The sequence below is a fragment of the Bos indicus x Bos taurus genome, chromosome 11 (assembly GCF_003369695.1).
Source record: "Bos indicus x Bos taurus breed Angus x Brahman F1 hybrid chromosome 11, Bos_hybrid_MaternalHap_v2.0, whole genome shotgun sequence".
Classification (NCBI taxonomy): Eukaryota; Metazoa; Chordata; class Mammalia; order Artiodactyla; family Bovidae; genus Bos; species Bos indicus x Bos taurus.
Genome location: NC_040086.1, coordinates 41,310,119 through 41,336,871, shown reverse-complemented (window position 1 = coordinate 41,336,871; position 26,753 = coordinate 41,310,119). Strand labels below are relative to the sequence as shown.

General features: G+C 40.6%; 1 long non-coding RNA gene across 7 annotated transcripts in view; it reads right to left on the bottom strand.

Moving 5' to 3' along the window:
* LOC113901227 overlaps nt 1–26,753 on the bottom strand; it is a 688,350-nt gene that overhangs the window by 137,686 nt on the left and 523,911 nt on the right. For 6 of the 7 annotated variants that reach the window (XR_003513357.1, XR_003513361.1, XR_003513356.1 and 3 more), the window contains one exon: nt 14,294–14,432. This is a non-coding gene — a long non-coding RNA (uncharacterized LOC113901227). Of the gene's footprint in view, nt 1–7,168; nt 7,275–14,293; nt 14,433–26,753 lie in introns of all 7 variants that reach the window. The other variant, XR_003513358.1, reaches the window with a different exon arrangement.

Below are 26,753 nucleotides of genomic sequence, written 5' to 3'. Positions count from 1 at the left end.
ATTTTTTTGAATCTACCAAGACTAGATTTATGGCTCAGGATGTGGTCTATTCTGGAAATGTTCCATGTGCACTTGAGAAAAAGATGAAATTCATTGCTTTGGGGTGAAATGTCCTATAGATATCAATTAGGTCTAACTGGTTGATTGTATCATTTAAAGTTTGTGTTTCCTTGCTAATTTTCTCTTTGGTTGATCTATTCTTAGGTGTGAGTGGGGTGTTAAAGTCTCCCACTATTAATATGTTACTGTTAATTTCCCCATTGATACTTGTTAGCATTTGCCTTAGAACTATTGAAATGCTCCTATGTTGGGTGCATATATATTTATAATTGTTATATCTTCTTCTTGGATTGATCCTTTGATCATTATGTAGTGTCCTTCTTTGTCTCTTTTTGTGGCCTTTATTTCATAGTCTATTTTATCTGATATGAATATTGCTGCTCTTGGTTTTTTTGGTCTCTATTTGCATGAAATATCTTTTTCCAGCCCTTTACTTTCAGTCTGTATGTGTCACTTAGTTTGAGGTGGGTCTCTTGTAGACAGCATATATAGGGGTCTTGTTTTTGTATCCATTCAGCCAGTCTTTGTCTTTTGGTTGGGGCATTCAACCCATTTACATTTAAAGTAATTATTGAAAAGTATGATCCTGTTGCCATTTACTTTGTTGCTTTGGGTTTGAGTTTATAAACCTTTTCTGTGTTTCCTGTCTAGAGATCTTTAGCATTTGTTGAAGAGTTGGTTTGGTGGTGCTGATTTCTCTCAGCTTTTGCTTGTCTGTAAAGTTTTTTATTTCTCCTTCATATTTGAATGAGATCCTTGCTGGGTATACTAATCTGGGTTGTAGGTTTTTCTCTCTCATCACTTTAAGTATGTCCTGCCATTCCCTTCTGGCCTGAAGAGTTTCTATTGAAAAAATCAGCTGTTATCGTTATGGGGATCCCCTTTTGTGTTCTTTTTCCCCTTGCTGCTTTTAATATTTGCTCTTTGTGTTTGATCTTTGTTAGTTTGATTAATATGTGTCTTGGGGTGTTTCACCTTGGGTTTATCCTGTTTGGGACTCTCTGGGTTTCTTGGACTTGGGTAGCTATTTCCTTCCCCATTTTAGGGAAGTTTTCAACAATTATCACCTTAAATATTTTCTCATGCCCTTTCTTTTTGTCTTCTTCTTCTGAGATTCCTATGATTCGAATGTTGCGGCATTTAACATTGTTCCAGAGGCCTCTGAGGTTGTCCTCATTTCTTTTAATTATTTTTTCCTCTCTGTTTCATTTATTTCCACCATTCTATCTTCCACCCCACTTATCCTATCTTCTGCCTCAGTTATTCTACTGCTGATTCCCTCCAGAGTGCTTTTGATCTTAGTTATTGCATTATTCATTATTGATTGACTCTTCTTTATTTCTTCTAGGTCCTTGTTAAACATTTCTTGCATATTCTCAATCCTTGTCTCTAGTCTATTTATCTGTAACTCCATTTTGTTTTCAAGATTTTGGATCATCTTTACTATCACTATTCTGAATTCTTTTTCAGGTAGACTCCCTATGTCTTCCTCTTTCGTTTGGTTTGGTGGGCATTTATCATGTTCCTTTACCTGCTGAATATTTCTCTGCCTTTTCATTTTGTTTAGATTGCTGTGTTTGGGGTCCCCTTTCTGTAGGCTGGAAGTTTGTGGTTCCTTTTTATTGTGGAGTCTGCTCCCTGTGGGTGGGGTTGGACTAGTGGCTTGTCAAGGTTTCCTGGTTAGGGGAGCTTGCTCCTGTGTTCTGGTGAGTAGAGCTGGATCTCTTCTCTCTGAAGTGCAACGAAGTGCCAGTAGTGAGTTTGGGGTGTATATGGGTTTGGCATGGCTTTGGGCAGCCTGTCTTTTAAGGTTCAGGGCTGTGTTCCTGCTTTGCTGGAGAATTAGCATGGTGTGTCTTGCTCTGGAACTTGTTGGCTCTTGGGTGGAGCTTGGTTTCAGTGTATGTATGGAGGCTTTCGGATGAGCTCTTGTCTATTAATGTTCCCTGGAATCAGGAGTTCTCTGATGTTCTCAAGTTTTGGAGTTAAGCCTCCTGCCTCTGGCTTTCAGTCTTATTCTTACAGTAGCCTCAAGACGTCTCCATCCATACAGCACAGATGATAAAACATCTAGGTTAATGATGAAACAATTCTCCACAGCAAGGGACACCCAGAGAGTTTCACAGAGTTACACAGAGAAGAAAAAAGGAAGGAGGGAGATAGAGGTGACCAGGAGGAGAAGGGGGGGAGTCAAAAGGGGAGAGACCAATCTAGCCAGTAATCAGTTCCCTAAGTGTTCTTCATAGCCCAGAACACCCAGAGAGATTCATAGAGTTAAGCAGAGAAGAGAAGGGGGAGGGAGGAGACAGAGGTGACCTGGGGGAGAAAAGGGAGAGTTAAACAGGAAGAGAGCAATCAAACCAGTAATCACACCCCTAAGTGAAAATGGGTACTGAAGATTAGATTCTTAAAGGTACAAAATTGATAACAAATACAAAAAAGCAAAGATTAAAAATCTAGAGTAAAGGTTAGACTCTCAAAAATACAATATTAAAAATACAAAACCATAAAAATTATAAAATATATATATATGAAATTTGCTTTAAAAATAGGGTCTTTTTTTGGCTTCCCTTGTGGCTCAGCCAGTAAAGAATCTGCCCACAGTGCGGGAGACCTGGATTAGATTCCTGGGTTGGGAAGATCCTCTGGAGAAGGGAAAGGCTACCTACTCCAGTATTCTGGCCTGGAGAATTCCATGGAATGTATAGTCCATGGGGTCGCAAAGAGTCAGACATGACTGAGTGACTTTCACTTTCACACAAGGTAAATAGTAGGTTATAAAAATGAAAATTAAAGGTGTAATAAAAAATTTTTTTTAAAAATTAAAAAGTGATAATAGTAAAAATATATCTAAGAATTTCTCTGGAGCTGTTGTGGGCAGTGTGGAGTCAGTTCAGTTTCAGATAGGTCCTTGTTCCAGCTTGTACTTGTTCTCAAGGGCTATAGGCCCCCTACAGTGCTTGGTCAATGTTAACAACAGGGTTTTAATCTGTTGTACCTGTCAATTCCCGAGTAGTTCCCTTTTTTAAATTTATTTTAGTTTCCTCTGTTTGCAAGTCTCTTCAGTGTCTAATTTCTGCCCTGACACAAGGGGGTGAAGGTGGTCACTTATTTAGGCTTACTTGTTCAGTTATGTTGTGGGGAGGAAGGGACAGTGCAAACAAATATCGCTGGTGTGTGTGGGGAGTGCTCACAGTGTATGGACGACACTGGGTTTGCCCCAGCTTGCAGTGTGTGCTTTCTAGGTCTACATTTGCTCAGGCTCCAGGGTGCTCTGCAGGAGCACCGTCCAAAGTGGGCCCTGCGTTTTGTGCACTCCCCAGGTGTAAGCTGCTCAGGTTCAGGTTCTCAGGTACTCCTCAAGGGCACAGATTCGGTTGGGTGTGTGTTTTGTGCCCTTCCCAAGTCCGAGCAGCTCAGGCAACCGGGTGCTTGGTGAGCACACTGTTCCAGGTGGACCGTGCATCTTAATCACCTCCCCAGCCCCAATGGCTTGGCTTTCCAGGTGCACTGCTAGAGCACCATCTCAGATGTGCCGTGTGTCTCCTCTGGGGAGCTGATCTCAGGCTGGGACCCTCCTGGTAGATGTCAACTGTCCAGAATCCCAGGAAGACATGGTTAGCAACTGGGAGCCTGATCACAGTTTGCTGGAGGATGCCAGCCTCTGGACCCGAGATTGCCTCTTGCCTTCGGCTCTGGCTGTCACATGCCTGCCTCTCTACCTCCGGCAGGGTGGGAGGGAGGGGCCTTGTACGCAGATGGATAGCTCTCCTTTGGTATTTGCTCAATCCTTTGTCCTGTGAGCAAGTCAGGCTACACTTCAGAGCTTATTGCAGGAAAGTTCTCTTTTTTTTTTTCCTCTCTCATGATCCCACAGTTTGGGTTGCTATCTCACATTAGCTCTCTGATTGTCCTCAGGGCATCCAGGCCCCGTCCATACCCTAAGCAATGCAGCCCCTGCCTCCCTGTCCAGCCCCTGCTTACTGATGGCAGACATAAGTAAGTAAGATGCTTACTTACTGGGCTACTTCTCTGTTGGCAGTTGCAGTTGGGCGCGTACTCTGTGTTTTTTTTTTTTTTTCCTCCCAGTTATGTTGCCCTCTGAGATTCCAAAACTCCCCACAGACCTGCCTGTGAGAGGGTTTCCTACTGTTTGGAACCTTTTCTTCCTTTACGACTCCCACCCCAGGGTGGGTCTCTGTCTCTCTTTTGTCTCTCATATTTTGTCCTACCTCCTTTCGAAGAGAATGGGCTGCCTTTCTGGCCTGGTGTCCTCCGCCAGCGTTCAGAAATTGTTTTGTGGAAGTTTCTCAGCATTTAAATGATCTTTTGGTGAATTTGTTAGGGAGAAAGTGGTCTCCCGGTCCTATTCCTCCTCCATCTTGGGACCACCCCCTGGTAGGTCCTATTTGTTACTATAAGAGCAAGTCCATGGAGTGCCCTCTATATAGCTTTATCCCTGAGTGCTACAGAATGGAACTGGGATCATTGGGTAGGCCAGTATTACCAGGACAGACTCTCTAGACACTTTCTTTGTACACCCCAATTCTGCCAGAAACCATCCATTTCTTATTCCCAGCAAGTGCACATAGGTCCCGAAGGTTGAGAAAACTTCAGACTCATCAGGTTTCCTAGTTCAAATCATAACATTCAGTTTTGGGGTCCTGAATCTTTGTCCCCAACACAAAGCCCCTAAATGAGCAAAAAGATAGGCTGACATAACTTCTTACCAAGATGGAGTAGAAAACGATCATGTTGAATCTCTGCCTGAGACAACTAAAAACACTGGACAATAATAATGGTTTTCAAGGCATTACATATCAGGCAATAGACAGTGATCCCTCAGTGATGGGAACGACTGAGCCCTACAACTGCCATGTATTTGGGCTTTGAGAGTGTTTTCAGTCTGTAGTATAGGGAGAAGGGCACCCAGGCAGAGCCCACCCAAACCCGCAGTTGAGGAGACAGAGAGGAATGTGGGGAGATACAGGCAGGCAGCTAGAACAGCAAGACAGAGAGCTGAAGAGGAAATGGCTGCACAGGAAAAGAACCCTGGAGATCTGTAGAGGGGCCCTGGAGAATTTAGCAGAGTACTTATCAGCACAGGCCTGGGATGAAACTACCTGAGGATGGTGAAAGAATTGACCCAAGGATTAGAGAAAACCCTGCCTTGTGCCCATACAGGGCTGGGAGAGTGCCTATTCCCACCAGCAAGACTGAAAATCCCACAATTCACAGAGCACTGTAAAGAGTGCTTGCCTCGCTAGTGCGAAATAACTGCCCTAGGCTAAGTACTCCTCTGGACTCTCCAGAACTCAACTTTCCAGGTAGCTCAGTGTTAGTCACTCAGTTGTTGTCCATCTCCTTGCAACCTCATGGACTGCAGCCCACCAGGATCTTCTGTCCATGAAATTCTCCCACAAGAATCCTGGAGTGGGTTGCCATTTCCTTTTCCAAGGGATCTTCCTGAACCAGGGATGGATCCCAGGTCTCTGGCATTGCAGGCAGATTCTTTACTGTCTGAGCCACCAAAACAAAAGACAAAAATGGGTATGGAAATACACAAATAACCAGGACCCAACAGGGCAAAATGTTACCAGATGTGCAAAGGAAATCAATCAATTAAAACAAATCCAAAATTGACACGAGTTAGTACTAGAAGACAAGGTCATTAAAACAGCTATTATAACTGTATTCTATGTGTTCAAAGAATTAAGAAGAGATATGAAGGATAAACGGAGAAGGCAATGGCACCCCACTCCAGTACTTTTGCCTGGAAAAATCCCATGGATGGAGGAGCCTGGTAGGCTGCAATCCATGAGGTCGCTAAGAGTCGGACACGACTGAGCGACTTCATTTTCACTTTTCACTTTCATGCATTGGAGAAGGAAATGGCAACCCACTCCAGTCTTCTTGCCTGGAGAATCCCAGGGATGGGGGAGCCTGGTGGGCTGCCCTCTATGGGGTCGCACAGAGTCGGACACAACTGAAGCGACTTAGCAGCAGCATGAAGGATAAAAAGACCAAAAACTCCTACAGATAAAAATGTACTTGGATGGAATTAATAGCATACTAGTCATTGTTTTGTAAAACCAAAAGCAGGTTCTTAGAAAAAAAATCAATAAAATGGGTAAATTTCCAGCTAGAGTAATTAATAAAAAAGAGTGTCTGAAAACACAGATCCTCACTTTTAGAAAAGGAAGAGGTGACTAAGTATTTTAGTCTACTGGAAGGATAGGGAATATTATATCAAATTTATATTGATAAATTCAATCACTTAGACAAAAATGAAAAAATTATTTGCAGAAACTATTAGAACTTGCTCAAGAAGAGAAAGATAATTCTAATAATCTTATTACATTAAAATTTTTTTTTTTTGCAGTTTAAAACTCTCCCACAAACAAAACTGCAAGACAAGATGGATTTACTGCTGAATTCTTCCAAACATATAAGAAAATAATACCAATTTTTAAACAAACTCTTTCACAAAATTGAAGAGAAGGAAATAATTCCCATCTCATTTTATGAAGTCAGAATTACCCCAATAGCAAAACCAAAAACAGACATTACAAGAAAACTGCAGATGAATATTCCTCATGAACATAGATGCAATTTTTAAAAATTCCAGCAAATGGAATTTTGGCCTGGAAAGACTCTGTTTGATGAACCAAATACATCAAAGCTAACGAGACATCAGAGAGTTAGTGACTTTGACTGTGTCATGTTGTCAACATCCCCAGTAAAACAGCATTTTAATTAACTAAGTTTATCCTTTCCACAAAGTCAAAAAAGCAGTTCTTCTCGTTGTTCACTAAGGTGACCATGTTTTGGATATGGAGAAGATACAAAGTAATGCTTTGTGCACAGATTCTGGAGTCAGACTGCTTGAGACTGAGTTTCAGCTCCACCTCATACTAGCTTTATAACTGGGGAATATGATTCAACTTCCCTGTGTAAGAATTTCATCCTATGCATCAGTTTCATCTGCTGTAAAATTGAGTTCATAATATCTCTTTATCTTGGTGATGCTGTGAGGAATAAATGAGTTATTCCTTGTAGGACACATGGAGCCGTGGAGAGCTACATAGAGAACTTAGTTGGTGCTTACCAGGTCTAGCCAAGGGCAGTAGTATGCTTCCCACGTGGCTCAGCAGTAAATAATCCACCTGCTAATGCAGGAGATGTGGCTTCGAACCCTGGGTCAGAAAGATTGCCTGGAGAAGGAAATGGAAAAATCCAGAATTCTTGCCTGGGAAATCCCACAGACCGAGGATCCTGGAGGGCTATAGCACATGGGGTCACAAAGAGTCGGACATGACTTAGCAACTAAGAACAAAATTGTGTAAATAGCCATGAAAGACATACATTGAACCGAGTATTAGAGAAACTTATGCTGGGCGGATTGATCAGGAAGGAAGTGAGGGATGAGCACACCACCAAAAGTCATGAGTATAAACAAGTACTTAGCAGCCATAAAGATTATTGGTGTTTTCCAGAAACTGTGATTAAGATAATATGTGTTGAATGTAGAATGTATTTTTGTGTAATGCAGGTAAGGGGAAAAAAAGAGGAAGGGTTCTACAACATTAGAGTAAAAGCTGGAAATTGAGAACAGAGGATGCAGAGCTTTGTGTGCCATGAGAAAGCAGTACAATCTGATCCTGGTCGAGATAAGAAACCATTGAAGAATTTAATGTAAGAGAGTGTCATAGCCAGATATCTATTTTTAAAGATAATTTGGGGGAAAGTATGGAAAATAGATCCAAGAGAAGGAAGGTAAAGTCAGGAGAACTTGCTAAGAAGCTGTATGAGTTTCCTGTTGCTGTCATAACAGATTATCAAAACGTTAGTGACTTAAGACAATACAAATTTATTTATTATCTTCCAGTTCTGGGGTTCCAAGTCTGACAGAGTTCTCATTGGACTGAAACCAAGGTGTTGGCAGAATTGCCTGCCTTCTAGAGGCTCCTTGGTGGCTCAGATGGTAAAGAATCTGCCTGCAATGCAGGAAACCTGAGTTCGATCCCTGGGTCAGGAAGATCCCCTGGAGAAGGAATGGAAACCCACTCCAGTATTCTTGCCTGGAGAATTATATGGACAGAAGACCCTGGCGGGCTACATACAGTCCATGGGGTTGCAAAGAATCAGACGTGCCTGAGTCACTAATACTTTTACCTTTACCTTACCTCGTTTTCTTAGTGTAGTGCTTATCACGTTTGCCTCTCACACAAAAGGTCCCCACTATGAATTGGGCTTCCCTAGAGGCTCAGACAGCAAAGAATCTGCCTGCAATGTTGGAGACCTGGGTTTTAATCCCTTGGTTGGGAAGATCCCCTGGAGGAGGGCATGGCAACCCACTCTCATATTCTAGCCTGGACAATCCCCATGGACAGAGGAGCCTAGCGGGCTACAGTCCATGGGGTCGCAGAGAGTCCGACACGACTGAGAGACTAAGCACAACACAGAGGCTCTAGGGTGGACCCATTTCCTTGTCTTTTCCAGCACCTAGAGGTCACCTGCTTTCCTTGGTTTGTGACCCTTTCCTCTGCCTTCAAAGCAGCAACAGAAGGTTGAGATTTTCTACATCAGGTCACTCTGGCTTTCTTTTATGCCTCTCTTTTCCACTTTTATAGACCACTGTGGTTAAAATGAACTCTCCCCCAGTTATCCAAGACAATCTCCCCATTTTGGGATCAGCTTATCAGTGATCTTACTTCCCCTTTGCCATGTAGCATAATCACAGGGTCTGGGGACTAGGACATGAACATCTTTCAGGGGCCATTACTCTTCCCATCGCAGAAATTATTACAAAATCTCAGGTAGGATGTTATAAGGGCCTAAATAAAGGTTGTTGCAAAAGAAATAGATAGGAGGGAACCTATTAATATTTAATATTAGAGAGTGTTTAGTTGCATAGTTCCCTTGTAACTCACATGCCATGGGGCAACTAAGCCCAAGCACCACAACTACCGAGTCCATGCTCTGGAGCCTGTGAACAGCACACACCACAGCTACTAAAGCCTGCATGCTTAGAGCCCATGCTCTTCAACAAGAGAAGCCACAGCAAAAGAAGACCCAGTACAGCAAAAAATAAAGTTTTTGTAAAAAGAGTACATATATTCATATTGGGGAGGGGGATTTGGGGTGGACAGAAGACATGAGGGAGAGAAGGAGATTAAGGATGTCTCCTAGTTGGTTAAATTTGAAAAAAAAAAAAAAAACTTGGTGAAAGCTCATGCCTTTATTCTGTGGGAAGGATGGAAGGCAGGAGGAGAAGGGGGCAATAGAGGATGAAATGGTAGGATGGCATCACTGACTCAATGGACCAGAGTTTGAGCAAATGCAGGGAGATGGTAAAGGATAGGGAAGCTTGGCATGCTGCAGTTCACGGGGTCACAAAAAGTCGGACATGACTTAGTAACTGAACAACAACATTCTGAATTCAGTTTTCAGTATGTGAATATAAAGATCTCATGGAACATGAAGGGTGAGATGTCCAAAAGGTTACTGGAAATTGGAACTGAAGTTCAGAAAAGCAGTGATGCTGATGACCCAGATCTGAACACTGGCATGTACAATAATATTTGAAGTCTCTGAGTAGCTTGCTGTGAGTTACAAAGTTCACTGAACACATTTGCACACATATTCACACTCAATACCAGCAGCTTTCATTGGTACAAGTGGATGTTTAACATGAAAATATAAGACATATCCTATAAATAAATTGTAAGTGATCTACTATACCTACAGCTGAATCTTGGCCAGTAGTTCATAAGAGTAGCAAAGACTTAGGAATCTAAGGGTGAATCCCCACAGAGGTGGCCATCCCAAGTCCAAAGAAGGTAGAAATGAGGTCAGGCGTGTTCTAGCTTAGGAAGCAGAAAACTGCCACATGGCATGCAATCTGTGACTTTCCAGCTCCAGGTTCTCATGTTTTGTCTCTCACTGAAACACTTTTGAGAATGTATATATATATATATATATATATATATATATATATATATATATATATATCTCCCACTGGAAACCAGATTTCTATTTAAGAATTATGGCATCTCCCTATTTTTGTGAGTGGCTTTATCTATGTATATCTTAAAAAGACATTGTATATGGGAAATCTCAGCAACTTCCCTTTGAATTTTCTGTGAGCCTAAAATTGCTTTTAAAAAGAGTCTTTTAAGAAAAGTTAATATCTGAGGCATAACGACATATTGATTCAGAATATTTCTCCCAAAGCTCCATGGTTTTAAGAATATTCATTTCATTAATTAAGAAACACAGGTGGTATGATACTGGTAATATACCAACAAATAAGGGTGACTTTAAAAACCTCTCAGAGAAAAGGCTGGAGGTGTTATACAGGTCTGTTAATTCACAGCACTGCAAATGGTGTACCAGAGAAACCTTAAGGAATGAAGCATCCTGTAACAAAAACTTAGAATTCCATGTAAGTGGCTGGGGGTGGTTGAGAAGGCAGGATGGAACTGTCCATTTAAATATAGGATCTTGATTAATTTTCTTCGATAGTGGAACCATAATAACCAAAAATAAGCTCGCTGGTGTAGCTGTGGTGACATATGAGTTGGAACGCATGGCGTGTACAAAGGTGAGTAATAAAAGTGAAGCAAACGAGCAAAAATATATCAAAAGTGACGAAAATTATGTGTTTTCATTGTTAAGAGATGTAGTGAAACTCTCATCTGGCAAATTCCAATTCAGCATTTCCTTGATATATCTTTTATAATTTTCACTCTAATTATAATGAAAATCATTTTTCAATGTAATTTTGCAATAAAAATGTTTTTTATTTCTCATTACATAAGAACATGATCTGGTACAGTTCCTGAGCAGGCTTACAATATGCACGCTCTATCTTCCCTTTCTTACCATTTAATCTCTTCATAGTCTACCGATGTCAAGAGGTTCAGATTAAGCTTGTTAAAGATCTGCTTCACTCGAACTCACTGATGATTATTTATTTAGCAGTTTTATGTAACCCTGTCATTGATAAGCACTCTATTAATTTGCCGAGGGACAAATCAACACTAGTTATTTTTCTACCGGCTATTAGACTCCGTGCTGCTGTTTGTTACAAACCACTTGCCAGTTAATTATAAATTATGGGTCCTCTTTGCCTATATTAATTGATATCTTCTCTGCCTTTGTAATACTAGACAAATAAATTGAAGGCAAGATTTATTAAGCAGTGTATGTCTTGTGTCTCTTGATTAGTATTCTTTACTTTTTTTTAACATTTATACTTGTTTATACAGATTTGACAGACCGATGCCTTACAGAAATGATCTTTGGTGTTTTTTTCAGTAAAGAAAGAAAAGATTTAATAAGCTTCCTACAAATTTATTTCAAATCACCCGCAATTCAGTGTAAGCAATTCCTAAAATGTCTTTTGCTTTTGTGCTTACAGGCTGGTGACAGCAGTTTCTCAATTATGCAAAAGCTAATATTCAAATGGTTTTAAAGTCTATATACATAGTTGCCATAAGACAAATAAATATGATGCATATATATATATATATATATATACCTTAAAATCTGTATCACTTTACACACGCAATATCTAATGTCTCATCTTATTGAATGTATACATTCTATTACACATGCTCTTACATATGTATGAGATATGTTTTCTCTACTTTTCTCATTTAAACAATCTGTAGGTGTAATATGTAGTGACAAAACAACAAACAGTAGCCATTTTTAATTTTCAGAAGCATAAGTTCTAGATGGCACTTGCCACAGGACACGTACCTTTTCAAGTATAGCCCACAGAAAATCTAGAGACAGATTTTGGCCAGGTAGGAAGAAAAAGAACATTTTATAAAAAGAGCCTTCATTTGTTTGCTCTCTGGACAGTGTCAAACATGGAAGAATTGCAAATTTAATGGAAGGATTTCTCCAGAGGGTCATTGGACTCTATTCTGATTTCAGAGGGGTTTAGAATCTAGTTATCTGCCAAAAATCCTGAGTCTCTAAAATCCTAATTTTGTACATAATTTCTCCATGTAATTGACAGTTTTGACCCAAGTCGTGTTTGCAATATCTTGGATTCCTAGTAAGTCCCTATCTAACATAAATTCAGAAAATGGACAGCTTGCCCATTGGAGTAGGCGGGTTGTTTTTCCATTAGTTCTCATAGGAAAGGAGAGATATATTGGTCAAGCAAATCTTTTCCTATTTTCTACTCACACAAAATTGAATCCCTTCTCCAACATATTCATGTTTGAAGATTTAAAGACTTCCCAATTAGAGGAAGTCTTCAGAGTAAAATAACCTACCTCATTCAGAAAACATGCGCTCTGCTAATGTGTTGTGAAGCTGACCTTGAGCCACTTAATAATGAGATTTCAAGAATCATCTCCTCCTATATACCATACTACCTTTTGTTAGCTGTTTCTGGGCACACCTCCCAGTGGATGTCATAAGTGATAGAATTGCCTGATAGCCTTGATGTATTGGGTTATGCAGAAAATATGCTGTTAATCAGCCCTCACCAATGTATTATTTTGTCTGTATATCCTCCATGTTACCCTTCCTACCATTTACCATCTCACTGCTCAAAATCTCTGCCCCCATGGACAAACAAGATCAGAGAGGAGTAAGATTTAAGTTATTAGTCACACACAATGTGAAATCAGTTTGATTAGCAGTGGATTGGAGTTGACACAAACCTCTCAAATAAATCATTTTCGATTGTTCACATTTCATATATTCACATCACTTTTGAACTCAACCACATGGTCAACCTATTGCTTGTTGAACCACAATGTATTATTTGTAATGCTTCATACTATTTTACCCTAACCCAGTGGCTCTCGACTGGGGGCAATTTTACTCCCTAGGGAACGTTTGGCAAGGTCTGGAGACATTTATGGGGAAGGAGAGGTACTTCTATGGGCATCTAGTGGGTAAAGAACAGAGATAATGCTAAACATTTACAGAGCGCAGGATAACCCTCAAAACAAAGAATTAAATAGTCCCAAATGTCAATAGGGATGAGGCTAAGAAGCCCTACTCTAACCCCTGGAAATAAATCTTAACTCTTTCTTGAAGAAATAATGATCAGTCAACCACAAGTTCGGAGGGAGAAAGTTTAGAAATCTAATCATGATGACATTTTCTTACATGGTGTTCTAAGTCACTTCAGTTGTGTTCAACTCTTTACAATCCTATCGACTGTACCCCACCAGGCTCCTCTGTCTATGGGATTCTCCAGGCAGCTGGAGTGGGTTTGCTATGCCCTCCTCCAGGTGATCTTCCCCACCCAGGGATTGAGCCCGCATCTCTTATGTCTCCTGCATTGGCAAGTGGGTTCTTTACCATTTGCGCCACCTGGAAAGCCTTTTCTTACTTTGGGTGACCCAGAGACACTGCCTCATGTGCCCACTGATAAAGACCTGAGGGGGGGTCAGAGAACACTGGGTTTAAAATGCTCACACTAAGGAACTGAAGTGAAGCGAAGCTTCTGTGAAGCTTGCTGTGTGTTTCCTCATAAAAACATTATCAGAAATGCATTGAAGGGAAACATTAAATTCAGTTCTATTCAAGTCAGTTGAACTAGGAGCTCTGAATTGCTCAGCAGTAGGACAAGGAGGAGCGATGAGTTCCAGGTCAGGGTGAAATGGAGCAGAACCTTGGGGCCCTTAGCCCCCATGTCCTCAGTCTGCCTTTTGTCTGAGGAAAAACTTTAGCCAAAATACAAGTGTAATCAGAGAAGTGAGAAAAGGCAGAAATAAAGGAAAACAGTCAAAAGAGATCAAATAATAATAATTCAGTCATTGAACAAAGTCAAGGATCTTTAGTTCCTTCTCAAAGGCTATAGACAATATTCTGAGCTATATTCCTTGAGCTTTTATAGATATTAAAACTCCCACCAGGTAGAAGAAGCTAACTACAAGATGACAGGACTGTAGCCATGACATAAGCAGTCACAATTCTGAGAGCTGGCCTCAAAGAAATTGGAACAAACTGACCCTGGAATTGAAGATTAACTGTACTGAAAACACTCAAGATGACACTGATCAGACCACCACACTACTGATGATTACTGTCAGCACTGTCTGTGCTCTTTCTACATGTAGCCCCTCCCTCCATCTCTCAAAGCTCTTGCTCACTGATTGTTATTTGAGGGGAGTCAGCCTTTGGACAGGAGTCTGCCCCACCCCCAAACCCATTGCTAGCATCCAAAATACAGCAAACTTTCATTTCCACCAACCTTGCCTCCTTATTGGCTGTTGAGCAGCAAGCAGCTGGACCCCCACCTTCAGTTACAATGGAGGCAATCGGGTCACTGAGGGCAAATGCAGTAGAGAAAGCACGGTGGACAAAAGGACAGGACGTAGATTTTAGTGCACCTGGGAAAATATAAAAATTGACTAACATGAGCTCTAAATGTTTTCATTCAACAATTGTTTACTGACATCCAGTGGGTATACAGAACTGTGTAATGTTAACAGTTGTCTTCCACCTTTATAGCTCCACCCCAAAAGTACCTTTAGCATATAATCATGCATAATGATATATACACAGTATATGTAAATCCATATTTTCAATATTAGTAAAATATAATTTCTCATCTAAAAATCTAGATATTCTAATATTATCTAATGTTTTAATATTATCAAACATGCTCTTTCTAACCCTTGATGCGTAAACATCACTTTGAAGAGTGCTGCCCTAGGAATCACAAATTCAGTTCTTCACATGTACACCACCAGTTGGTGGTCTTCATGAGGTCAGCAGTTACATCTTTTTCCTTGTGTTACTAGGGCTCACAACAAAATAGGGATTCAATACCCGTTTTATTCGATCAATAGAGTTGGTCTATAAGAAGTTGATCCAGTTAGATGGAATATGACAGGTGCACCCATAGCTAACTATACTACAAGGTGGAATTTTAATACAGTAGTGATTAAGAAAAAAGCAGATTTGCTTCTGTCATAGACATTTCCAAGACTTACTCTGAAGCTTGACTGAGCAGTGCACAAATTTTCCTTCTATTAATATTTCTAATTCTTAGGTGGTCCTTGGAAGATGATCACAAAAGAGTGCTCAATTAAGTTTTATAAGATTTAATTAGCTGATTCCATATTGCAGATAAATCTAACATTGGACTCCACTGGACTTCTAGATTCCTCTAGGATCAAGATGAAACCATTCAATTAGGAATCACATATAACCCTGTCTCTCCAAAATGAGTTTAATTCTTTATTTAAGTCAAGCAGGATTCTTTGGCTTATCCCTTCTTAAACTAATAAGCTTTTTCAATCAATCTGTAACCATGGTTGACATACCATCAAATACATTTATCCTGCAAAAATTTGAGCCATTATCATGGCACTTTTAAAGTCATTTGGAACACCTTGGTATGCTTGGTAAGCCATTTGGTATTGTTTTGTTTGCTGGAGTTTATGAACAAGTGGACTGAACCAAAAGGTGAGTATAGTCTCACTTTGGACAAGCAGGGAATTTTCTGCATAGTGAGAGAATAAGTCATCACTACCCTACTTCTGCAACAAATTAATTTTACTGATTTATTCATTAGTTTAACTTTCAAGTGTTTTGTAACATGGAACCTCCTTACTCACTAATAATACTGAAGAGAACCTGCATAACTCTTGAATATAAGTCCTCTATGAAATAAGTTGAAGGAATGACCTCTTACTGATGGAGGCTTTAGCTTTCTCTCTTACCTTAGAGGACCAAGCCTGTTATATGGCACGTTCCCTCTTTCCCTTAATATCATTAAACTTGTGTGACATTCACTGCACACTTACTATGTTCAATGAGTTGCAATTTCATAGAATCTGCCATTCCTGGAGAAAACTGCTTCCCCAAACAGTCTGAACGCACAGATACTGTCCAGTCAGAGAGCCATCAGATAAAGTCTTTTCCTTTGTATAGCTTGCTGAATGTAACTATTGATGATAGAACTGTGAAACTGTACTACCCCAAATTACTGAGCAATATCTGCTTATTGACTTAATAAACGCAATATGGATTGAATGTCTGGCACATAGTACACTCTATATAATAACACACCAAAAATGATCCTATTATTATCTCTATCTTAAAGGTAAGGAAATAGGAATGAGAGATTAAATATCTTGCTACAGTAGGTCACAAGGTATAAGAAGGAGCAGGTACCGTAAGGGGCAGAATCTGCACTTATTTAGCGATACATATAATACTAAAGTCATTATTACATGAAAAACCAGTCCACTTTAAAAACCAATGTACATCTGATGGGGCTTTAGAGTTTGATTGCAGAATTCTCTGAAAGAGGGTTATTTGGAATGTAATTAACATGACAAACAAGGGAAAGACACAAGTTTAGCAAAAAGCTCACTTTGAGTGGATAAATTTTTCTTTTTCTTTTTTTTTTTATTTTAACAAGAAAGCCTGGATAAAAAGCACATAAAATAACTGCTGACTGAGTGGAGCTCTTGAGCTAAGGGCTTGTGCTGCGAAAATTCTACTTTGTCTAGCAAACACTATCAGACAGAAACCTTGAAAGAGGAACATTTATTTTTCTCATTTTCTAAAACAACAACAATAACAACAACAAACCCACCAGCTCTGACCCCATGACCTCCCTGATAACAGGGAAAGACACACACGGGAAGGAGGAATACAGAAGCCAGCTTCCACTCTGCCAGTGGGTGCTCTTGTTCCCAGCATCTGGGAGTAGGGAGGTGAGTGGATACATGGGCAGGATTAACTGAGAGGCACTTCTAGGTGTAAGCTTCAAAAAAGTAACCCAAATCCTCTGTACATCAATCAATTACAAAGTCCTCCCTGAAAATTCAGTTGGTAAAGAGTCCTGGAATGCAGGAGACTCTGGTTCGATTCCTGGGTTGGGAAGATCCCCTGGAGAAGGGAAAGGCTACCCACTCCAGTATTGTGGCCTGAGGAATTTCATGGGGGGTCTCAGAGAGTTGGACACGACTGAGAGACTTTTATTTTCACTTCCCCACAGTGAAAACAGGGATTTCATGTCACCATCTCTTCTGTCACTAAGCCAGTATACTATATACTATATAGACTAAAGACTATATACTAATCCTCTCCTTTTCCAAACACAGCCACATTCAAAAGAGTGAAACTTGCTGCTCAGTCATGTCTCTTTGTGACTCCATGTACTATAGCCCTCAAGGCTCCTCTGTCCACGGGATTTCCCAGGCAAGAACACTAGAGTGGGTTGCCATTTCCTTCTCTAGGAGATCTTCCCGACCCAAGGATCAAACCCAGGTATCCGTATTGTAGGCAGATTCTTAACCGTCTGAGCCACCAGGGAAACCCCAGTCACATTCAAGAAGAAATCAAATGTAGTGACTGGTATTAATATGATTTGGAGGAAACTGTGATTGCTTCTAAAAGGCTACAGTTGAGTGATAGAGACCATGGGCTCTGGAGTAGAACAAAACCTTCCTCAAATAGTAACTCAGCAATCTACTGACTGTGTAATATTGGGTCATAATACCTCTCTGATTGTCTGCTTTTCCTCTTTAAAATAAATGTAATTCTTATGGGTCCAGATTTGAGAGGATTAAATGAGACAACATGGGAGCACATTGCTTGGCATACAGTGGAGTATGAAAAAAAATGTGAATTTTATCATTACATTAGTCCAGATCCTCCAAGAAACAGATGCCAAGATGGGATTCAATGTGTAAGAAATTTATTAGAGGAAACATCTGTGAAAGAAAATGGAGAGAGAGGCTGGAGAGACAGTGGAGCCTTCAAGACATGATATAGTGACCACAAGTGAAGGAGAGATACAAGGAAAAGAAGACTGACTGAGAGAATCTCAAGCCGCCGCGCATCTATTTCTAAGGAAAGTCTAGTAAGCCATCATGCAGTCCTTGCACCTAATTTGCCCATCAGAGGATTCTAACTCTACTAGGAAAGAACCTGCTTCATTAACAGGGCCAGGCTAACTCAGGCTAGAAGCAGCCTGTGAAAAGCACAGACTGTCACAGACTACACTGGATCACCATTGTAGCATTTGAGGTTCTGGATCAGTTCTGTTCCTGTCATCAAAGAGGTACGTTCTCATAGTAACCACAAGTATTATTCAATGCACATCTTTAGGCAGACCACATGTTACTGCTTCAGAAAAAGCAGAGGAGGCAAACAAATAAATAAATTGGAACTATGGTACACATAGGGTGCTGTGTTCAGTTGCATCCGACTCTTTGCAACCCCATGGGCAGTCACCCATCAGGGTCCTCTGTCCATGGGATTTCCCGATCAAGGACTGGGTTACCACTGGAGTGGGTTACCATTTCCTCCTCCAGGGGATCTTCCCCACCCAGGGATCAAACCTGTGTCTCCTGCATCTCCTGCCTTGGCAGGGAGATTCGTTACCACTGAGTCACCAGGGAAGCCCACATATAGAGTACTATATAATATAAAGCAATGACAAAGTCAGGGTACCTTTTAGGTTACGTGTTTATTACAAAGATGGAAAGAAAGTCACAGGAATATAAAGGGATGCCATTTCAAATTCTAAGATGATTCTTACTCTGATTAAAAGCAAGTTATAAAAGCAAACAATTCTTCAAAACTGCTTTTTGCCAATCCCTTCCAGCTTAGAACTGACTTTCACAAACAGCTAGATTTCCATAAATTTATTATTATTCATTTGTTTCCTTCTGATTACATGATTATGTAGGTTTCAGCTTTTTTTCTGGTCTTGCACCTCTTTGAGGATCTGAGGAAAGTGCTCATCTTCTCTAGCACCCCTAATGTGCACAGACAGCCATGCAAAATAAAGGGTACAATTCCAGAGGGCTTGTGAACCCTCTAAAATCCATCGCTGCAAGGCTTAACAGGACTTGGTGCTTAAATCTATAAAGGTATTAACCTATATGCTTGTAAACAATATTACAATGCTTGGACTAGGTTCTCCTGTGGGTTAAGACAACCAACCAGATAGTTCTATGATGGCATCATCTTGCTTTTTGAATTCAACATCTCAGGGCACACGAAGGCATCACACTAAGGCATCACAACCAAGCCATACTGAACTGGAACACCGTATGTGGATATACTGATACACTTCATAAGCAGTGTGCTGGCTTGGGTAAGGAGGTCTTCCTTATCCCTTTGTTTCCCCACACAAGGTGTCCAGTTTGGGATGGAGGTCCACACACTCGAGGATATTCAATTACACTTCAAGATCCTTCATTTTAATATATTCAAATTTAATATTACACTTCAGTTCTGAGTCTAGCATTATAAATGTCAGTCACCTCACATTTGGCTCTCTCTGCCTTAGTTAAGTGTTTATGTTTTAGACCCCAGCCCCCTTCTTCTCTCCTTAGACACACGTGGCTCCAATTGCTCTTCTGTAGTTCATCAACCTATAACCTTTCTGGGAGGAATTATAAATAAGAGGGACAAATGTATGTGTGTGTTGGAGGGGGTGAATAAAGGAAGTTGTTTAAGAAAATTCGGCCACTACTAGCAATGTACTTGGGCCTGGATTCTCAGGCAGAAACTGTGTGAAAAACAACATTCATCACCTTACTGGTGTTGGACCCACACAATACCTGTGCGCAAGGGGGTGAATTAATTATTTTGCAGGGAGCCAACTGTTTTTCCAGCAGTGGATGCCTCCAATTACTCAGTCTTCAAAGCGCCTGCCCAGCCTGGCTGCCTTAACTCTTCATTTTCTTTCTTTTGGAGGGATTCAAGCCAACACTTCAACCTGGCAGTCTTTTCAGTAAAGAACATAGGAAATGACAGAGGTCTGGAAGAATACATTTCCGCCAAAGCTGGTGACCAATTAGTTGCTTGCCACTGACTGTCATTTCCCTGCTATGAGTGCTATGTTCTTGTAGCTTGGTGATAGACACACTGTTTATTTTCCACTTTACAGTCTTTGCTGATACTCCGAGTCCCACACAGCTGCCTTTAATGCTGCTCTTCTAGAAAGCTGGTGACAGGGGAAAAGATAAAAGGTATGTGAGAGTGGCTAAATGGCAACCCTGAGCAGACTTGTCTTGGGTGTACAGCAAAGAGAACAGTTATTTTACTCCCTCACCTTTTATTTTAATGCTTCCAAATGAAACTGTGGAAAACACCCAGTCCATGAGGTTAACGCTGAAAGACATAAGCACTGTGGCTAAGGACTCTGTGAGGGTTATTAAGCTGTTGACAATATGAAAATCAGACACAGTCACCACTGGTTCCATAATTGTCTCCTGTTGACGAGCAACTTCCCCTCCACACCACCCCCCCACACCCAACTTTTATGATTCATCATATTTATTTTTCGTTTCCTCAAGCAACATTTTTTATTAGTTGCACACCCACTGCAGAAATTTAATTTCTGCAAGAGAACAACAAAGCAGTTGATTATTATTATGGAGAATCTGGTACAACATCCAGTGAAATAAAATCTATAAGGCATTAAAATGACAGATTAGGCAAGAGCTGTATTCATTTACAAGTGTTAGAACATCATGCTAATGACTCACAAGCACAACATAAAATGAAAATCAACTCTTTCATGCTGCTTTACGGAGGAACACTGCAAAGCTCGCAGGAACAGAAGCCAGAGTCGCTGTGAAAGAGGCACTGTCCTTTTGTGGCGCGCTCACGGGTTCATCCTTGACGAAACACAAATAAACACACTCCTCTCATGCACAGCCGGAAGCACTCCATGCTTATCCTTTGGTCAGCCCAAACTAAACACTGCTAATCCCGGTAAGGTTTAAAGCGTTCATATGCACCTTGTTGCTTTTTAATGGAGAATAACACTTCACCTATTAGGCAACCTCCACTTTTTATATCCTGCCGGGAGACTGAAGAGAAAGCAGAGAAAAGGGCTCCTCCTGTGATCAGCAACTCAGTTCTTATTCCACACAATAAAGCCCTCATAATTTATATTTACTTGAATCACTCAGAGCCTATCAACTCTTATTTTCGATGTAATATTTATATTGCATGTTGTAGCTCAAGGTAGATAAGAAGCAAATGACAAGGATGTTAGAGACTATGAGGCCAAAACTTCTAAAAACTAGAGTAGTTATCCTGATAAGAGCACAGACATGAAAATATTATAGATAAAATGTCTCAAATAATCTCCAGGGCCACCATACCTGAGGGGAGAGAGTTCTCTAAGAGAACAGAACTAATAAATTCTGCTGATAATATTGGCCTGCACCATCCAAAAATAACTGAGTTTCAGCTTTCTCTTTACTTCTTGGAAGGGAAGTATGTAACACATTTCATAGGAAAGTCCATGAAACTATTTAAAATATTAAAAATGTGTTTGGAACCAAAATTTCATATATGTAGAAGAATTTATTGTTCTGACAATACTGAATTTGAAATGGTATGGCTCATACATTCTATAAATACATCAGTTCAGTTCACTTGCTCAGTCATGTCCAACTCTTTGCGACCCCATGGACTGCAACACGCCAGGCTTTCCTGTCCATCACCAATTCCTGGAACTTGCTCAAACTCATGTCTATCGAGTCAGTGATGCCATCCAACCATCTCATCCTCTGCCACCCGATTCTCCTTCTGCCTTCAATCTTTCCCAGCATCAGGGTCTTTTCCAAGTCATATGAATATGTATTCTTGAGAATACACATAATGCACAATGCATTTATAAAAATATATATACACATAATGCTTTATTATATATTACTAATTATATGTGAAATAATCCCTGTGCTAGAAAAACAAATGGCATGATTTTTATTAGTGAACTTTTGGAGACTTGTTTCAGGTTGATTGAGCAGTTTTTTTAGAAGGCAATTTAGAAGGCAATATCAGACATCAGAGCTTCCTTTCCTTGAACCCGAAATTAAAATATACAAAAGTCTGATTTCTTGGCTCTATCATGGGTGGCACTGAAATACCAAGGGACTTTAAAATGACTCTGTCAAATAGCTCCTCTTAATACAGCAGACAGCAGTAGGTTATACAGTAGAGGGCTCTCAATTCACATCAACAAAATCTCCCACACCATTTGCCAGCTACACCCATTCCCCTGGTCGTACCCATGAGAGACTCTGAGGCTCAGGTGTCATCACAACTTGTAGTACCCGTGTAATATCACTACCCATTTTCTTCTGTTCAAGGAAGTATACTGGGATATAAGTGAACCAGAATAGAAATCTGACTTGGTATCATTTATAGAAATACAGAAAGATAAGATATGGGCAGACTTTGCTAATTTAGTTATTAATAAAAAAAATCCCTCCTGAGACAACTTGGGCATCAAAGTTGGGGAAGAGCTGACACGGAGGAAGGAGAATAGGGTTGGTGGCAGGGGACCTGTCTTCCAGTCCTATCCGTGGGTCCTGGGCAGCCCAGTTTCACCTCTAGGAACTGTAGGAGCCTATAAAGAAGGGACTGGGAGAGTTCCAGACTCACATACCTCACAAGGTATCATAAGAGTAATAAAGATCATATGATGTGGGACTTCCCTGGTGGTCCAGTGATTGAGAATCCACCCATCAATGCAGGGGACACAAGTTCGACCCCTGGTCCGGGAAGATCCCACATGCCATGAGGCATCTAAGCCCATGTACCACAACCACTGAGCCCGTGCTCTAGAGTCCATGCTATACAATAAGAGAAACCACCACAATGAGAAGTCCGCACACCGCAAAGAAGAGTAGCCCCCTCTACTGCAAATAGAGAAAAACCCACGTGTAGCAACAAAGACCCAGTGCAGTCAAACATAAGTAAATAAATAAATTAATTAAAAAGAACCCCATGATATCAGAAGGGTACCATAAAAAGGAAGCTGGTATTCCTGTCAAATAATGGGCCACGTTTTGCCATCAAACACTTCCTCTGTGGTTGCTGACTCCTATAACTCTAACAAACCCCCTTCATTTAGAAGAAAATAATGAATTTGGGACTCTCCTGCACTTATACACAGAGTCCTTGAAGCAAATGATGCAACATAGCCTATGTGATGAGGCAACGAATGAACAGGCCAAGAATCACGAAATCATAGATTTTAGAGGCAGAATACAAGTCTGAGAAACACAGGCTAAAAGAAATGCCTGGAAATGGGAAGAAGCATCAATATAGGAGGTATACACAGATCTTATGTTGCACCTAAAGTTTTAATAAAGAAACCACCATCCCCTGCGATGGAGTAGGAAGAAAAAAAAAAAAGAAAGAATGTGAAAATACAAATGAGCTCTGGCCCTCTCCCCACTGACTGGCTGCTAATTTCTTGAACTTCACCCAGGCTGTGTGTCCAACAGACCACATGGTGATTGCTAAATTGCTCAATGACCACAAGCTACAACCATGGGGAAAATATTCATGAAAATTAACATCCCATTTAATACTTACCACATTTCCAGCCAACGCTTTGTGTACCAGAAAGTCCTCAAACTGGCTCCAAAACTTTTCAATTCCTGACAAATGCACTGGCCCCTCTCCAAGGAGCTGGGCAGCAATCTGTGCTTTGTGCTGGTGTGTGGTGGAAGCAGCATTGCTGGTGGGAGAGCCAGTGGGTGGAGGCGTTCTTCTCAAGAAAGAGAAAATCTGAAGACCAGCGGTCTGGGGGACTCAACGAGGTACGAGATCACTAACTCTCTGCATGGCAGGGGGCAAGTCTGAAATGCTTTCATTATTTTTTTCAAAATGAATGGCATGTCATAAAAGCCAGAATTTTGAGATAGTAACAAATACCCAATTAATTTTGTCTCATTCGAGAAGAAAATGCACATTTGTTTTTAGCTTATGAGGGCTTCCTTGGGAATAAAATTTCTAATATATGAGCCCTTCAGGGCTTCCTTAAAAGCAAAACCCACCAAATTAATAAAATTAGCCTTGTCTTCTTTTTGTGAGCTTGTTGCTATGCTATTATTTGTTGGTCTTTCCTACCTTCTTCACAATGCATACAGTACTTCAATCATGACTCTATGCCAATAGCTTCAAAAATCTGAATTTATCCTATGAAATTCACCTTACTGTGACCCAGGCTCGCAGGTGTAGCCACTGAATACCCACCTCCTCCTCTCATTCACATGGATTGATTTCCCTTAACTACATTAAGAAAGCATAGCTATCTGCATTTCTTAAATATTTTCAAAATCCCTTTACATACATGTTTTCATGAAAAAGTTGGTTTACAGGGAAGGCTGAACACATTAAAATGGATTTGACTCAAGACTTGATTTTCTTTAGGCTTCTTTATGTTCTCTGAAATTCTAGATGTGCATAAATGATTATTTTTTAGTGGTACAACCACAAAGCAAAGCGTAAGCTGGTATCTCACCTCTCTTTCCATCCTTTCTTGGACTTAGGGGCTTTGCACATACAGTATAGTCACCGCACAGGTTTGCTGATGGTGATGATGCCATAACAACATGTGTGGAAAATCCACCCAAAGCAGGCATGTCACGTGTGGAAACAGCCTTGCATAACCAGTGTCGAAGGTAGAATAGTCTAGTCACCACTTTCTCTTGCCCTCAAGAAAGGAAATCCACAGAACGAGATGACTACAAGAAGATTCAACCAGAAGCAAGAGAACTTTGTTTTACTGCTGCTTTGGGGATTAGCAATGTGACCAAGATGGGCTAAATCATATCCTCATGGCCACTCACCCGGTAAACTGGATCATTTCCAATATCTTTTTCACCACTAAATCCCAAGTTTAGATAATCTTTTCATTATCTACGATTAAACTAAAAAATTCTTCAGAACATCTAGGTCACTTCACCCCTTTTGGGCAGGGTCTTTGACCAAGAACATACTATGGGTTCCTTTGGTTGATACTAAGGTTGAAAATACCTAGATGATGAATGCTAAAAATTCTGGATGATTTGATTGAGTTTTCATTTTTAGATAGTGTTTAGATTAGCTCTTAGGATGTTGTCAAGAGTTTCTTAGTTTCAGATCCCTGTATCCTGTCTTGTAGAGATATTTAGCAAAAAGGGACTCTCCAAGGGCTACTGTGCAATTCCACAGTGATTGCAGACCTAGGAGCAGGAGGCCCTTGGGGAACCTAAAAGCAGCTTGCTCTCTTTTAAGTGTGGTTCTCCAGTACCAACCACTGATGATTCATCTGGCTTCACAGCAGCAGAACATCATTTTTAAAGGAGGCACAGAAGAGAACCATGGTGTTCAGGTAAGGACACTTCAAGCATTCTGTGTATGTAAGTTAAGCCACAAAGAGAGTTCTGAATCACAGTGCAAACATCCTCCTTTAGAAGCATCATAAAATCAACTCTAAACTCCCACCACTAGTTGCTCTAGACATTATCCAAATGCTTGACTGGGTACATTTTAGAGAAACTGACTCACTTGATGATCTCCAAGATATGACCTGCTGTAAAAAAAAAAAAAAAAAAAAAATTTGCCAGAAGACAAAGAGTTGATTGCCATTTCCTTCTCTAGGGGATCTTCCCGACCCAGGGATCGAAGCCAGGTCTCCCACATTGTAGACAGACACTTTACCATCTGAGCCACCAAGGAAGTCAGATGATAAGCAATGGATTGTTATAAGATGTTCTGATAAGACTAGATTTTTAAGTGACTTTAAGAAGTTGCCTAGGTATGTAAATAACTAAATCAAAGATAAGTTTATCTCTGGTCAGAGAAAATGCTTGAATTGGTGGCACCTTCCTTTTCCTTTAATTAGCTTTAATGGATTTTAGGATTTGTTCATTATTGACCTAAAGCCATGGAACCCATGGGCTCAGATTATGAGTAAATCCTGTATTTGTATCAGGCTACATTTTGTATCACCTGTGTAGAGAGGTGACACAATCAGATGTTCGTGAACTTGTACGCTGGAGACAAAAAGACTCAAGTTCTAACCTTTCCTCTTGCTTCTGTGACTTTGTGCAAGTCACGAAATTCTCAAGGTCTTGGTTTTTTTCCACCTGTAAAATGGGCTAACATTCTCCACTGCACAATACTTGATAAAGCTTAAATGATAGAAGTTCTGTTGACATGGTACCTTGCACATAGAAAATAATATGTGGTGAAAAGTGAAAGTCACTCAGTCGTGTCTGGCTTTTTCGACCCCATGGACTGTAGCCCACCAGGCTCTTCTGTTCATGGGATTCTCCAGATAAGAATACTTCCCAATCCAGGGATTGAACCTGGGTCTCCTGCACTGCACGCAGATTCTTTACCATAGTTACTATTACTACACATAGGCTTCATATTCTTCATATTATAGTTGTCTTTTGATGAGTTCAGGCACTGTGGATGGCCTATTTACATGTGAATTACAACCAAACCAAGTCAGGTTCTGGATGAAAAGAAAGGACTTTGGCTATGTCCACATGGCATTGGAATTGCATGATAGTTGAGACTGAAGAAAAGCAAAAGAGGACCAACACCTAGATTCGAAGACTAGCTCTCAGTTCCCCGGCGGGTAAAGATTTCAAGGATCCCCCAACCTGCTTTTCAAGTCAGGAAAACACCAACTGAGTGTGTGCAGAGAGCAGAGACAGGAAAGGACAGGCTATTGGCTTAACTCTGAAGTATGATCAAGCCCAGATCAGACCGGTGGGCAAAAAATCTTAGTACAACAGGCAAAATGCCCTTTACAAAAAAAGAATGATGGAGTCTTTCTAAGAAAGTTCCTGAAATCCTCTCAGTGGGAGAGGGCTCTTTAAGACAGCTGGTGGGCCTTTTTGGTTATGCAAAAGTAGAAACTTGATCAAACTGTA